At 47.9% G+C, this 15,209-nt stretch overlaps 1 protein-coding gene across 2 annotated transcripts in view; it reads left to right on the forward strand.

The window, feature by feature from the left end:
• The first annotated feature begins 3,116 nt into the window (after positions 1 to 3,116).
• Positions 3,117 to 15,209, forward strand: part of LOC133353304 (protein FAM110B-like) — a 92,248-nt gene continuing 80,155 nt past the window's right edge. The window contains exon 1 of one of the 2 annotated variants that reach the window (XM_061569435.1): positions 3,117 to 3,232. The gene's annotated coding sequence lies outside the window, so the exon portion shown is untranslated. Of the gene's footprint in view, positions 3,233 to 4,695; positions 4,823 to 15,209 lie in introns of those variants that run through there. The other variant, XM_061569433.1, reaches the window with a different exon arrangement.

The following is a 15,209-nucleotide window of genomic DNA, read 5'->3' on the forward strand; positions in this document are numbered from 1 at the left end:
ACTTTACCGAAAAAAACCCAAGAATATTTACCGAAAGAACCAAAGGGTAGAAAGTCAGTAAACTAACCACTGCGCCACCGCTCCCCGCCTGCCTTAGTATCATCGATGGCCGAAACGAGGAATTGAACTACCTATTGTTGCGGGCTTGGAGAGATCGTGTGATGATGAAGATGATCATGTAGAAGTCCTGCCGTGGTGGTCTTGTCTACGTGGAGTCCACCATGCCCCCACCGTGCCCACAGTGTCACATTATTTTTTTTAGAACAGAGGACAGACGGGGGGGTGGGCACTTAACATGGGATGGACACAGCTGGCCTGTCTGAGTTAGCAGACGCTTTCAAATATATATTGCTTTGAATTATTTATCGCGAATAACCGCATTGAAATGACCTTTATTTATTTATTTAGGTGCGACGATGACCCTCGTGAGGCCAACGCTGCGTCAGTGGGCGCACACAAAGACAAAGATCCCCCGTGTAGCCTGTAACAGACTGTTGGGGCAAGTGCAGTTAGCGAGCACCTACGAAGGCCGGCACTGTGGTACACGATGGTGGTGGGTGGCCAGCACCACGCCCGGCCGTCTTTGTCTCCCCAGTGGCGGTATTTACACACCGCAACGGATACTCATTTCAGGCCGAGTCGACCTAGGCGGAGGCCCAGCACCGGTTCAGATAATTGTGTTGGCCGTGAGCAGGAAATCGTTGATGCAGTAAATTTAGCTGTGACGGTCCCACCTGATGACGGAGACTTGTGTTGCCTCCGAAACGTCGTGATTTATTATTTTATTTTATTTCCATTATTACTTTTATTAACTTTTAATTTAATGTTTTACCTACGTGACTTTACCGAAAAAACCTAAGAGTATGAATCCTTGCAGTCACGAAAGCTTCAAATCTAGAATTCGAGGAGGGTGTTCACTCAGCCCGCCATCCGTCAGCGGTCGTTAATCATTCGAGACAGGGGGGGGGGGGACTTTGTGGGGAAGCCAAGAGCGGTTGTCTTAACGATTACAAACTGACTCCCCGCCATAGCAACGTGGAATTTCCACCGCTCAGGGCTGTAAACGGGAGACGGTCGCCGTCTCGGTCCTAAGGGGCCGCACTAAAGGGGCCGTCCATAAATGACGTCACGCACCTAGGGGGGGTGGGGGTCAGACATTTGTGACGATGTGTGACAAGGGGGGGGGGGGTTGAGAAATGTGACGTCACATCAAAATGCGCAACTTTAAATAAATATAGACAACACGTTCTACTTAATTAAATGGGCTTCTTAATAAATGTTTTCTCCCACTACATCAGAGTGCAGCGCCACATTAAATACGCACTACAATGACAACAGTTTAAAGCGATTTTAAGCATATTTTATTTTAGGGGGGGGCGCAGAGCTTTGTGACGTCATATTTTGAGGGGGGTCTGACTTTTTGTGACGCCGTGTAACAAGGGGGGGGGGGGTCAAAAATCGTCCAAAATCGCGTGACGTCATTTATGGACGACCCCAAAGGCCAACACGGGCCGCTGCCAGTGAAGAACACCGCCACAGATGAAGGCCTATGACTTGATTCGAGAACGCATTATTTCGTGCACGTAGCGGCCTCTAGTGACTGGAGGAATCGCACGAACCCACTACGTACAGCGAAGCATCAATCGCAAAGAAACATTGATTCTTGCACACGTGGTTTGATCGGCGCATCGTGAGCTCAGCCCGATGTTCATTGATGAATTGATTAGTCGTAACAAACCCTGCGTCTGTGCGACATGTACATGCGCAACGGTAACTACAAAGACGTCTGCTCGGTACGTGACGGTTCATCGGTTCATCCGTTTAAACCCATTTCCATTCTCAGGATGCACGCGTCGAATCGTTCATGCGAGAATATGACACGGTGCTATCTATGATCCTTGTCAATTCTTCCCCGCGGTGAAGTATTGTCAACCAGGTCTCATGCCCGACACGGCATGGGAGGTCTTCGTTCAGCAGTGGATTTACAAAGGTCGTCTGTACACTCAGTGAACTCACAATCAGGCAATCCACAATCAGTGAACTCACCACGCAATTAAAACACAAATTGGGTTGTCATCATAACAGGAATTCGTATCGTGTGACAATGAAACACCCTTTCATTGTCACACGGTAAAGTCACGAAGAAGGGAAATAATAAAATAAAATAAACATACAAAAGCTATTTTATTATTTAATTTTAAATTAATAAAATTTGTTTAGTGTTTCATTTTTATTATTTTATTATTTCCCTTCTACGTGACTACCGAAAGAACCAAGAAGATGAATCCCTGCAGTCACGAAAGCTTTAAATCGAAATGAAACACCCGTTTTGCCTTCCAGCTTAACAGCCATTTCAACAACACAAAACGGCATTTGCGGGCATGTTGGCTTTTGTAGATCTCTAAACCCTAAGAGAACCACTTTCATTAGTCCCCTGTCTGTGTGTGTCTGTGTGTCCTGGGCCTCCCCTAGGTCGACTCAACCTCAAATGTGTACCTGGTGCGGTGTGTAGTAAACATCACCACTGGGGGAGACAAAGGCGGCCGGGCGTGGTGTTGGCCACCCACCCCCTCGTGTGCCGTGCCGGCCTTCATAGGTGCTTGCTAACAGCACTCGCCCCAACAGCCTGTCAAGGCTATACGGGGTGATCTTTGTCTTTGGTGTGTTCACCATCGGTGCCACACTCAGACCGTACGCGCACGATTTCCACTCAAGACGGGCAAGATGCGAGATGCTTTGGTTTACAACAACAACAGCAGCAACAACAACAACAGCAGCAACAACAACAACAAAATCCACCTCCGTAACTCAAAATGAAGTGAGAGAGAGAGCATAACATATCCCACCGCGTTTCGATTTTACAGCTTCCCAAGCGAAATGTCAAGCAAGGCCCCTTTTCCGTTCCAGTAATGTCTCTTCTTGAGCTTGGGCGCTGGCTGGCTGGCGGGGTACTTAGTATTCAGTTCACGCCAGACATCACAGCTGCCAAAGGAGAGGGAGTAGCGAGGGGTGGGTGGTGAGAGGTGCGCTGTGGGGTTAGAGGGAGGCGGGGGGAAGGGCGTTGGGGAGAGAGGGGGAGAAGCGTGGATGAGAAGATACAAATTTAAAAAAATGGGAGCCAAGCAACGTGTTTTGTGTTGTTGTTGTTGTTGATGTTTCACAAGACGTCTCAATTATTCTGCTCTACATTCTGAACGTCACTGCGCCTCGGAGGGCAGCGCGCGGCTTCCACGTCAGTACGGCAAAGAACGCATTCACGTTCACAATCACAGTCACGTTCACAATCACGTTCACAATCACATCCACAATCACGTTCACATTCACAATCATCACATTCGCCATCACATTCACATTCACAATCATCACATTCACATTCACAATCATCACATTCACAATCATCACATTCACAATCATCACATTCGCAATCACGTTCACAATCATCACATTCACAATCACAATCATCACATTCACAATCATCACATTCACAATCACATTCACAATCACATTCACAATCACAATCATAATTCACAATCACAATAATCACATTCACAATCATCACACTCACAATCATATTCACAATCACGTTCACAATCATCACATTCACAATCACAATCATCACCTTCGCAATCATCACATTCACAACCACAATCATCACAATCACAATCATCACATTCACAATCACAATCATCACATTCACAATCATCACATTCACAATCCCAGCTAAAACAGAAACAGGCGGCCCGGCATTCGGCCGGAGCTGACCTATGGGAGGGTAATCAGATCCCGCGATGCAAACACAAAAATAAAACGAACGCTGCGAATCCATTTCACGGGCTTCATGCCACGGGGCAGATCCGCGGAGACGATCGTCTCGTGGTTGGCGGTGGTTGTGGCTGTTGTAGTGGCGGTAGTTGTGGCTGTTGTAGTGGTTGTGGCTGTTGTAGTGGCGGTGGTTGTGGCTGTTGTAGTGGTTGTGGTTGTTGTGTGGCGGTGGTTGTGGCTGTTGTAGTGGTTGTGGCTGTTGTAGTGGCGGTGGTTGTGGCTGTTGTAGTGGCGGTGGCTGTGGCTGTTGTAGTGGTTGTGGTTGTTGTGTGGCGGTGGTTGTGGCTGTTGTAGTGGTTGTGGCTGTTGTAGTGGCGGTGGTTGTGGCTGTTGTAGTGGTTGTGGCTGTTGTAGTGGCGGTGGTTGTGGCTGTTGTAGTGGTTGTGGCTGTTGTAGTGGCGGTGGTTGTGGCATGTTGTAGTGGCGGTGGTTGTGGCTGTTGTAGTGGTTGTGGCTGTTGTAGTGGCGGTAGTTGTGGCTGTTGTAGTGGTTGTGACTGTTGTAGTGGCGGTGGTTGTGGCTGTTGTAGTGGTTGTGGCTGTTGTAGTGGTTGTGGTTGTTGTGGTGGCGGTGGTTGTGGCTGTTGTAGTGGTTGTGGCATGTTGTGGTGGCGGTGGTTGTGGCTGTTGTAGTGGTTGTGGTTGTTGTGGTGGCGGTGGTTGTGGCTGTTGCGGTGGTGGGAGCAGACGGGGGACGATGGGAGGGGGGGTGCTGAGACGGCGCGTGAGATGCAGGAGGAGGTTGTTGGTGGTGGTGGTTGTGAAGCTTCTGAGATGGGGTGCAGAAGGCGAGCCACTCTGATTGGCTGAGCCCCCTTGCACACACACACACACAGATGCACAAATATATAAATAAATAAGAACACATAAATAACACACGGGCACGCGCGCGCGCGCACAAAGGGATAGAAAATTGGTGGCAGTCGTCGTTTGTCGGAAACGCGTCAAGGACATCGCAGCACTCCTGAGGATCGTGCACGCGGGGAGGGCCGCCGCTGCCGGTTGGTGATGATGTTGGTGGTGATGATGGTGATGATGTTGGTGGTGATGATGGTGGTGTTGGTGGTGGTGATGGTGATGTTGGTGATGATGGTGATGTTGGTGGTGATAATGGTGATTTTGGTGATGATGATGGTGATGATGGTGATGTTGGTGATGTTGGTGATGGAGGCTGGGTAAGGTGATGATGGTGATGATGGTGCTGATGGTGATGTTGGTGATGATGGTGATGTTAGTGATATTGATGACATTGGTGATGTTGGTGATGTTGGTGATGAAATTGATGATGTTGGTGATGTTGGTGATGATGGTGATGTTGGTGGTGATGATGGTGATGTTGGTGATGATGGTGATGTTGGTGGTGGTGATGGTGATTTTGGTGGTGATGATGGTGATTTTGGTGATGATGGTGATGTTGGTGGTGATGATGGTGATTTTGGTGATGATGGTGATGTTGGTGATGTTGGTGATGATGATGATGATGTTGGTGATGATGGTAATGTTGGTGATGATATTGATGATATTGGTGATGATGGTGATGTTGGTGATATTGGTGATGATATTGATGATGTTGGTGATGATGGTGATGTTGGTGGTGATGATGGTGATTTTGGTGATGATATTGATGATGTTGGTGATGATGGTGATGTTGGTGATGATATTGATGATGTTGGTGATGATGGTGATGTTGGTGGGGATGATGGTGATATTGATGCTATTGATCATGTTGGTAATGTTGATGATGTTGGTGATGATGGTGATGTTGTCGATGTTGGTGATGATGATGTTGTCGATGTTAGTGATGATGGTGATGTTGGTGATGTTGGTGATGATGATGATGGTGATGTTGTCGGCGATGATGGTGATGTTGTCGTCGATGTTGGTGATGTTGGCGATGATGATGATGATGTTGGCGTTGGACCTAACGGGTCAACGACGGGCTTTCACGGTCAAGAGCCACGAGGGGGACGCGCCCGTCCACACCGCTCGGCTCCCCCCACCTCCCCCCACCTCCCCCCATCGCCGATAATCGTAGAGAGGAGCGCCAGGGGAGAGTCGTGGTGCGCTCCAGGAAGAGGGCGACCGACCTTGACGTTGCCTAAATATTCCCTCTCCCTTTCAAGCCCCACGGTGGCAACAGCCGCAACTCCCGGCTGGGTTTTCACAGCCTCAGTGACGTGGGGAGGGGGAGGGAGTCGCTTCGTTCGGTATCATTGTTAGCCAGGTGGAAACGACGAGGAATGTGTGCGTGCGTGCGTGCGCTTGCGTGTGCGTGTGCGTGCGTGCGCTTGCGCGTGTGCGTGCGTGTGCGTGCGCGTGCGTGCGCGTGCGTGCGTGCGTGCGCGTGCGTGCGTGCGTGTGCGTGCGCGTGCGTGCGCGTGCGTGCGTGCGTGTGCGTGCGTGCGTGTGCGTGCGTGCGCGTGCGTGCGTGCGCGTGCGTGTGTTTCTATTGGGGTGGGGGGAGCGGTAGCGTAGCGCTGCGAACCTGGCCACCCCGGGTTCGATTTCAGGTTCACGGTCAACAGCAGCGACGACTATTTGGTCCTGGGCCTCCGTCTAGGTCAACTCAGCCTCAAATGAGGACCTGGTGCGGTGTGTGTAAATATCGCCGCTAGGGAGACAAATGCGGTCGGGCGTGGTGCTGGCCACCCACCCCCTCGTGTGCCGTTCCGGCCTTTATCAGTGCTCGCTAACAGCACTTGCCCCTACAGTCTGTTAAGGCTACACGGGGGATCTTTGTCTTTGTCTATCAGTGCCGCTGTGTAGACAAGTCCGTACGTTTGTACGCGTGTCTGTGTGAGTGTGAGAACTCTAAATACTCGGAATGTATAATGTTACTCGCTATGGGTAGTTTCGACGCAATGTCTAAGGCGTGATTTCTCTCTCTCGCACTCGACGATACAAAGAAAAATCCGATCGCGTCTCAGTGTAACCTTGGACAGGTTTTGTTGTTGTTGTTGTTGTGATATTAACATAAATGCTAGTGGTTCGCGTACACACGTCCGCTCGTTTCCAGGCCACGATATGAATAATTATACATAGGCATGTTCATTATTTTGGGGCAGTAAATTATTCAACGTAGCCAATTGCGTGTGTTTTGTGTGTGTGTGTTGTTGTGTGTGTGTGTGTTGTTGTGTGTGTTGTGTGTATGTGTTGTGTGTGTGTGTTGTGTGTGTGTATGTGTGTGGTGTGTGTGTTGTGGGTGTATGTTGTGTGTGTGTGTGTTGTGTGTGTATGTTTTGTGTGTGTGTTGTGTGTGTTGTGTGTGTGTGTTGTTGTGTGTATGTATGTTGTGTGTGTGTTGCGTGTGTGTTGTGTGTGTGTGTGTTGTGTGTGTATGTATGTCGTGTGTGTGTTGTGTGTGTATGTTGTGTGTGTGTTGTGTGTATGTGTGTTGTGTGTGTGTGGTGTGTGTGTGTTGTGTGTGTGTGGTGTGTGTGTATGTTGTGTGTATGTTGTGTTTGTGTGTGTGTGTGTTGTGTGTGTGTTGTGTGCGTGTGTCCATGGGAAAATAAATGAGGTCGAGGAAAAATATTACGTTTCATTGACTTGTCATCGATATAATCACGTGCGGTTGGAATCGAGCCCCTCACTGTAGAATGCCATGGGGTCAACCGTAAATGTATAGGCCAGAAAATGTACTCCAAATGGGGGAAAAATCGATGCTATTTTAGAATATCTATAGCATTTACAGACAAAAAAACTGGACTTGAAACAGAGTAGTAGAAGCAAGTCAATATTTTTCTCATTTCCTTTTGGCCCTGACGTGGACAGAGTTAATAACACAAAAACCGGGATATTAATGGGAAATGCAATATCTCACAATATGAAAAGAGTAGATATTTACATGCAGATGCATTGTTGTGAGTGGTGGTATTGTTACTCAACAGGTAAAAGCTGGGACTTGCACGTTGAACTTCTTTCGCGCCGTACGAAGCCAACTGTACTTATCGGTGGTAAATGATAATCTGAGAAGATTTTAGATTTAAAGCTTTCGTGACTGCAGGGATTCATCTTCTTGGTTCTTTCGGTAAAGTCGCGTAGACGGGAAATAATAAAATAATAAAAATAAAACATAATAAAACAATTCTCACGACGTTTCGGCCACAACGCAAGCAGCCGTCCTCAGGTGAAGAACAGGTCTGTCGAGGCGACAGCGTCTGAATGAAACAGCACACGTGCTTGGAGCATATATATAAGCTGGGTTGGAAGGGGGGAAAAGAGCGCCTTGACAAAATAATATGCATATCAAGAGGCATTTAGCATATTTATGTGAAATGCAGGTATGTGATGTTTTATTTTTATTATTGTATTACTTCCCTTCTACGTGACTTTACCGAAAGAACCAAAAAGAATCTGAGAAGATTTACATATTTCCCAGGACAGCTGCTTAAAAGCAGAGAGGACGTCCTGTGAAAGCCAGAACAGGTGACTACTCCGCGTGTCTGCCGGGTTGAGAGTCACCCTGGGTGCTAAGCCAACACCATCGCTTAGGTTTCTTCGTCTCCAATCCGCTTGAGCCTATTCATCAGCTGCTCATTCCCGGAGAATGCTCCTTCGTCCACGATGCCCTCTCGGCCACCGTGCGACCAACATTGGCCAAGCTGTGGCGCGTTTGCTACTCGCTATGAAGGACCCCGATTCAGATCCCGACAGGCCGCTCTGGTTAACGCTGCAGTTGTACCGCCTGCGTTAAAGACGCGCCGTCTGCTTTGCAGTGGGCGTTTAAAGATCCTCCGGTGGCGGGGGTTCGATAAGAGAAGGCCGTTGCGTGGTGCAAATCAGCCGAGTTTTGAAAAAATTGACACCGCAAATTAATGATCAAATTTGGGATTGCACGCACGGCTACATTGCCCCACTGCTGTGAAACACCCCGCCTGCATGATAGCCCTAGAAGAAGATGCGCGAATACCAAATGTCCTCAATTACCACGATGAGTGATATATCCTGTATCTTCACGTTATATCTCTTTCGGTCCTAGTGATCAGCTGGATTCGTTGCTGGGGCAATGAAACATTCCGACGCTTTTGATCACCGCACCCGAGATTTGTATCCCGCTGTGTGCGATTGTAAACTTGAGTCTTAAAATCTTCCACTGCAACACGTCTAAACGCTGCCTATAAATACGTCCCTTCTAGAGGACCCCGTGATGTGCGCGTCCCACTTTTGTTTACAGCCTTGGGAACGCGGTGGCATTTTTAGGCGCCAGGCTAAATGTCCATCTAAATGTAATTCATATCGCAAAGCGAGGGTTCATTTATGGAATTTGATTTTTTGGTTGTTGCAAGCATCGCACTCTTTGCTCTGTCTGCTCTTCGTATTTACTCCGGTTATAACCCAGAGGTCTGCCTCGAAAGGGACACTTTTAGCTGAGCGATCGTGATGCAGCGGTGAACACCCCTTGAACTTGCAACCCTGGAGCTCCCCGGTTCGGTTTCACCGACCCGGCGCGGCAGTTGAAGCCACGGGGAAGATTTTTCTGAAATCCCCACCCCGCCCCCCTCCAGCAGTATGAACGGGTACGTTCACAGCGGGTCGACCGATTGATCTCGCGTGGCGCGGTAAAGTCTGGGCACTCCCATAACTTACAACGTGTCCAAAGTGGAGTGAGCAAACAATTGCATTCAGACGCTGTCTTATCGACAGACCTGTTCTTCACCTGAGGACTTGCGTTGTGGCCGAAACGTCGTGAGAATTATTTTATTATGTTTTATTTTTATTCTTTTATTATTTCCCTTCTACGTGATGACTTTACCGAAAGAACCAAGAAGATGAATTGCAGGGCATTTTCGCTCTGGCAGAGTGGGAAATGTAATAGCCTAGGGGGGGGGGTTCGGGGGAGGGGGGGTGGGATGATGGGACGTGCTGCTGGTCGTGCAGCCAGATGGAGGGCGGAACGAGAGATGGGATTTAGCATCGCGGCAAGAGACGCGTGTCTGGTGGGGAGCGATGTCAACAGCTTGCGTTTGCCCGGGCAGCTTAGGGGCTAATGCCACGTCACGCCGCTAAGCCCCATGGCGAGGAAGGAGGCCCTCGGCGTTGGCTTAGCCCGGGATAAACACAAATGAAAGGGGTCGTGGGTGCCGCGTGGGTGCCCTGGGGTCTGCTGGGTATCACCGCAGTCACAGTCACACCACTGGTGGATGTGGGGGGGGGGGGACCCCCTCTGGCAATAAAAAAAAACCCAAAGCGCGTTGGAACTTTGCTCAGCCAAATCCGTATTTGCAATCAAATCGTCGGTACGTTCGGTATTGCAGACATTGTGTCGTTTGTTTTCATCCGTACCCCCCCCCCCCCTTCTGATTAACAAGAGCGCAGTGAAAGGAACAGAAATTCCGCGGAACAAAAGTCCAAACTCGGTGCTCCTGGGTTCCGGGACGTGGGCAATTGGGCTGACTGCCCCGCTTAGGGGCCGTCCATAAATGACGTCACGCACCTGGGGGGGGGGGGGGTCAGACATTTGTGACGATGTGTGACGAGGGGGAGGGGGGGTTTGAGAAATGTGACGTCACATCAAAATGCGCAACTTTAAATAAATATAGACAACACGTTCTACTTAATTTAATAGACTTTTTAATAAATGTTTTCTCCTACAACATCAGAGTGCAGCGCCACATTAAACACGCACTACAATGACAATAGTTTAAAGCGATTTGAAGTATGTTTTTTTTGGGGGGGTCGGGCAGATCTTTGTGACGTCATATTTGAGGGGTGGGGGGTCTGACTTTTTGTGACGCCGTGTGACGAAGGGGGTGGGGGGTCAAAAATCGTTCAAAATCGCGTGATGTCATTTATGGACGGCCCCTTACATAAGGACTGTGAGTGGGAAGCTGTAGGTTTTTTTTATATGGGGATGGGACGGCAAGGTAAGACGAACACAATATAAATGGAAAATGTTAAATCCACAGACGAAGTCACGTGGTGCTTGTTTTAAGACATTTCCCAGGTAGAAAGATCGCGTGCCATACTCTCTGGATTACGAGACCATGTCTAAAACAATACAAATGGTTATCCTCGTATGTTAAAGCAAAGTTGTGGGGTGCATCGTATTATCTCCAGAGAATATGTTTGTCTTCCAGACGATTAAATATCGTGTCGGTAAAGTCACGTAGTTCGTACAGACACGTGGCTTTACCGAAAGAACCAAAGAGTATGGATTCCTGCAGTCACGAAAGCTTCAAATCTAAATTGAATTTCGTTTGTTCAGAAGAATCTTCCGGAAGGCAGTTTTTCGTAGCCAATTCGTTGGCACCCAGAGGACAGAAGACACCACCAGCCGTTTAGACTCATGAACCAGAGGACATCTCCCCCAGTTTAAAGCTGTGCGTGGAAATCAACTTCCAGAAGACTGATAATTAAAAAAAAAATCTAAATGACCTTAAACTTTGTGGTTCGTCCTACTTTCCAAAGCATCTTATAACCTTACACGGTCACAGAAGAAAAAAAAGTTGAACGGTTCCGAAGATATATTTTTTTGCCTTATTCCTTGACTCCGACAATAATATCAGCACCCAATGAGATCTAATAAAATCATAACTTCGTAAAAAAAAACGATTGGGGGCATTGGTTACAAGCGTGGAGTTTACCCACAGGTTTAACATGCCAAGCCAAAAGGGAGAGAGACCTCAAAGCAGCTTCAAGTTAAATCTGCATGCCAACGCGATCCCTCAAGTATGCAGTGGTTCTTGTCCAGTCACGTTGATCAGCGTCGTTCCGTGACACCCACACACATGCCAAGCAACAACATCTGCAGAATCCCACCCGGTTGTATGGTTTGAACTCTTCGACGTCCGTTAACCAACGATCGTATTCTCCGGATGATAGGATGCGAAGGAGAGTAGGATGAAACCAAAACGTGTGCCCAATTTTTCAAGTGAGTTGTACAAATCTATACTCTTTCTTTTGGTCACGTCACGTAGGTAAAAACCATTTTTCCACTGCTGGTTATTTTTTTACGCCTGAGGACGACCGCTTGTGTTGCGATCGAAACGTCGTGATCTATTAATTTTTGTTTTATTTAATTTTTCTACCTACGTGACTTTACCGAAAGAACCAAAGAGAATGGATTCCTGCAGTCACGAAAGCTTCAAATCAAGATTGTGCAAATCTCGTCACAAAGACACAGACCAGCCGTATAGCCTCAACGGACTGTTGGGGCAAGTGCTGTTAGCGAGCGCCTATGAAGGCCGGCACGGCACACAGAGGGTCGGGTAGCCAGGACCATTCCCTGCTTGCCTTTTTCTCTTTAGTAATAATGTTTACACATTGCAACAGGTACTGTACTCATTTGAGGCTGAGTCAACCTAAGGGAGGCCCAGGACTGGTTCAGATATTCGTCACTGGCGTGGGTGGCCGTGAGCGGGAATCGAACTCGGGTGGCCGGGTTCATAGCGCAGCGTAGCGCTAACCGCTACACCACCACCGCTCTCCCCACACACACACACAAAGTGCGTCTTATAATCAGGAGAATGTGGCGCATGTGTATCAATATAAACATCGCACTCATTTCAGAGGGAAATAGGGGAACGTAGGACGTTCTATTGCAGAGCCCTTATATTTGGAAATCCTGGCAATGTTGTGTCTGTGGCCCTATGTAGCACTACTCAACGTGAATTAGACTCCTACCGCAATTGTGTTAATGTTCTTCTTCTTGGTTCTTTCGGTAAAGTCACGTAGAAGGGAAATAATAAAATAATAAAAATAAAACATTATAAAATACAATTCTCACGACGTTTCGGCCACAACGCAAGCAGCCATCCTCAGGTGAAGAAATGACAGCGTTATTCAGACGCTGTCTTTCCGACAGACCTGTTCTTCACCTGAGGACGGCTGCTTGCGTTGTGGCCGAAACGTCGTGAGAATTGTATTTTATTATGTTTTATTTTTATTATTTTATTATTTTCCTTCTACGTGACTTTACCGAAAGAACCAAGAAGATGAATCCCTGCAGTCACGAAAGCTTTAAATCGAAATTTACCCAGAGGAAGGCCACACGCACGAGTAGCTGGGCAGCACTCGATCCCCAGCGCAGATGCAAACGAATCAATTTGCTGTCCTGCCATCATACCCCCGGGTAATTCAAAACAATGGTCAACACACTTTTTCTGGCATAAGGTATTCCAACGGTTTTAATGTAATTTTGGGGTGCTGATTCCAAATTTGGCATCAGTTTTTGTCTATCACATCAGGGTTTTGAGATATCAACTATTGCATTTTCAATAAAAACTGCAGAAGAAAAATATTAAATAAATGTGGATATCTACATAAAATTATATTATAAACACACAAACCTTAAAAATACAGCACCATATTTTAACACTAAAGCAGTCACTGATTCGCAACAACTTGCAATCATAAGTGACAGAGTTAATTTCGGGTACAATCAATGAAAACGTGGTATGCCGATAGCATAAAAATTATGTAATAGAGCAAATCTGAGATCAGATTTGGAATCAGCACCCAGAAATTCGTCTAAACAGCTGCAAAAGTCCAGGCCAGAAAATTTGTTTTTTTTTTTGTTGACCAGTGTTATCAAGTTTATTTTTGCGTGAATATAAATGCGTCGTTAACTCACCGACACCCGTCAACAACCAATTAGTAAGTTTTGTCACGTAAACAGAACGCGCCAATTAGTTACTCTTACAGCCCCCGGTGTGTTGGTTGTACACTTTGAGGGTTTACTCTCCCACACACCGATGTTGCTGCAGTAGTAACTAATTGCCACGGTTTGTTTTACATGACAAAATGTACTAATTGGCTGTTGTCGGTTGGTGATGGGTTAACGACGCATTTAAATTTACGCGATCTAACCCCCCAAAAAATAAAACTTTATTATGAATAACAATGGTGTCGAAAGCCGACTACGTGTTCAACAAACCCTGGCAAGCCGGAAGATTGCAACATCCACGCCCAGGTGTGGCGGAGGGAATTTCACTCATTTTGTGTCATCCACCTACTCGAGCTGCCTCCACAGCGCTGGAATACAAGCCACGTGCAGTGCAGCCAATCCGCGTGTTGTTTCATGCAAGCTGGGTAGCTCTTGCAACACATCCCGTGTCAGCGCTGCGTGCATGATGTGTCGCAATCCGCGATCGTCCAGAGAAACACAGCAGGCCGATGGAGACGCGTCGGGTCAGTTGGGAAAAACAACCAAAAAAATAACGAGTGGTTACACGTTCTTGGTTCTTTCGGTAAAGTCACGTAGAAGGGAAATAATAAAATGATAAAATATAAAACAATACAATTCTCACGACGTTTTGAATGCAACACAAGCAATCATCATCAGGTGTGAAATCCACAGCAATAAAAAAAAATATTTCTGTGGATTTCACACCTGATGATGATTGCTTGTGTTGCAGTCGAAACGTCGTGAGAATTTTATTGTTTAATATTTTATTATTTTATTATTTCCCTTCTACGTGACTTTACCGAAAGAACCAAGAATATGAATCCCTGCAGTCACGAAAGCTTTAAATCAAAATGTAAGTGGTTACACGTTATGAATAGTTACAACGCTGTTATGGTCACACACTCAAATGCTCAAAGAGCTACACAAATTCCTGCTGGGCAGTCTTGAGATAATGGTGACAAATTCCACGTTCCTATGGCAGGAACCCTTGGGTTATTTTATATTGACAGAGCGCCTTTGCTCGAGGCGCTTAACATGGTTTACAAAACGGTGTAAGCAAACACATTCCTGCGGAGGGAGCTGGTAGGAACGTTGGGTTGCTCGGTCAATGGCCAGGGTCAACGGCGGCGTGGTGTATTCCAAAAATATGCCCGACTGTGAGGGCGGGCACAAGCCGGCGTGAGTAGGTTAAACGTTGAGTTTTATAAGGGCACCACGGGGTGACCAGCCCCTCCCCACCCAGCCCCACCCCTCCCACCCCCACCCAGCCCCACCCTCCCCACACAGCCCCTCCCCACCCTCCCCAACCAGCCCCTCCCCACCCTCCCCTCCCCACCCAGCCCCACCCTCCCCACACAGCCCCTCCCCGCCCTCCCCTCCCCACCCAGCCCCTCCCTGCACGACGGACGGACGGACGGACACAATAATCCCCTGTAGGCTGGTGGAACCAGTGGGTTCCTACCAGTAAAACAATATTTGGATGGCAGAGGCGTGCAAGGGCCGAGGAATGAGTGACCGCGATACGGGGTGCGTGTGGGTCACTAAAGTGTTGGGGAGGGACGGGAAGGGGGTGGATGGGCGAGGGGAGGGAAGAGGAAGTGAATGGAGAAGAGGTGAGGATTTAAGAGAGGAACAGATGGAGGTTGAGGAGGAGGGGGGGGCTTAATGTGTTCCAGTGGAGGGGTGCAAGGGGGGGGGGGGGTAGAAAGGACGGAAACACCGATTGAGCACAGGTAGAAGGGTGAACAGAGAGAGAGAGA

Source organism: Lethenteron reissneri, chromosome 43 (genome assembly GCF_015708825.2).
Source record: "Lethenteron reissneri isolate LAM-NWPU_2019-01 chromosome 43, ASM1570882v1, whole genome shotgun sequence".
NCBI classification, from domain to species: Eukaryota; Metazoa; Chordata; class Hyperoartia; order Petromyzontiformes; family Petromyzontidae; genus Lethenteron; species Lethenteron reissneri.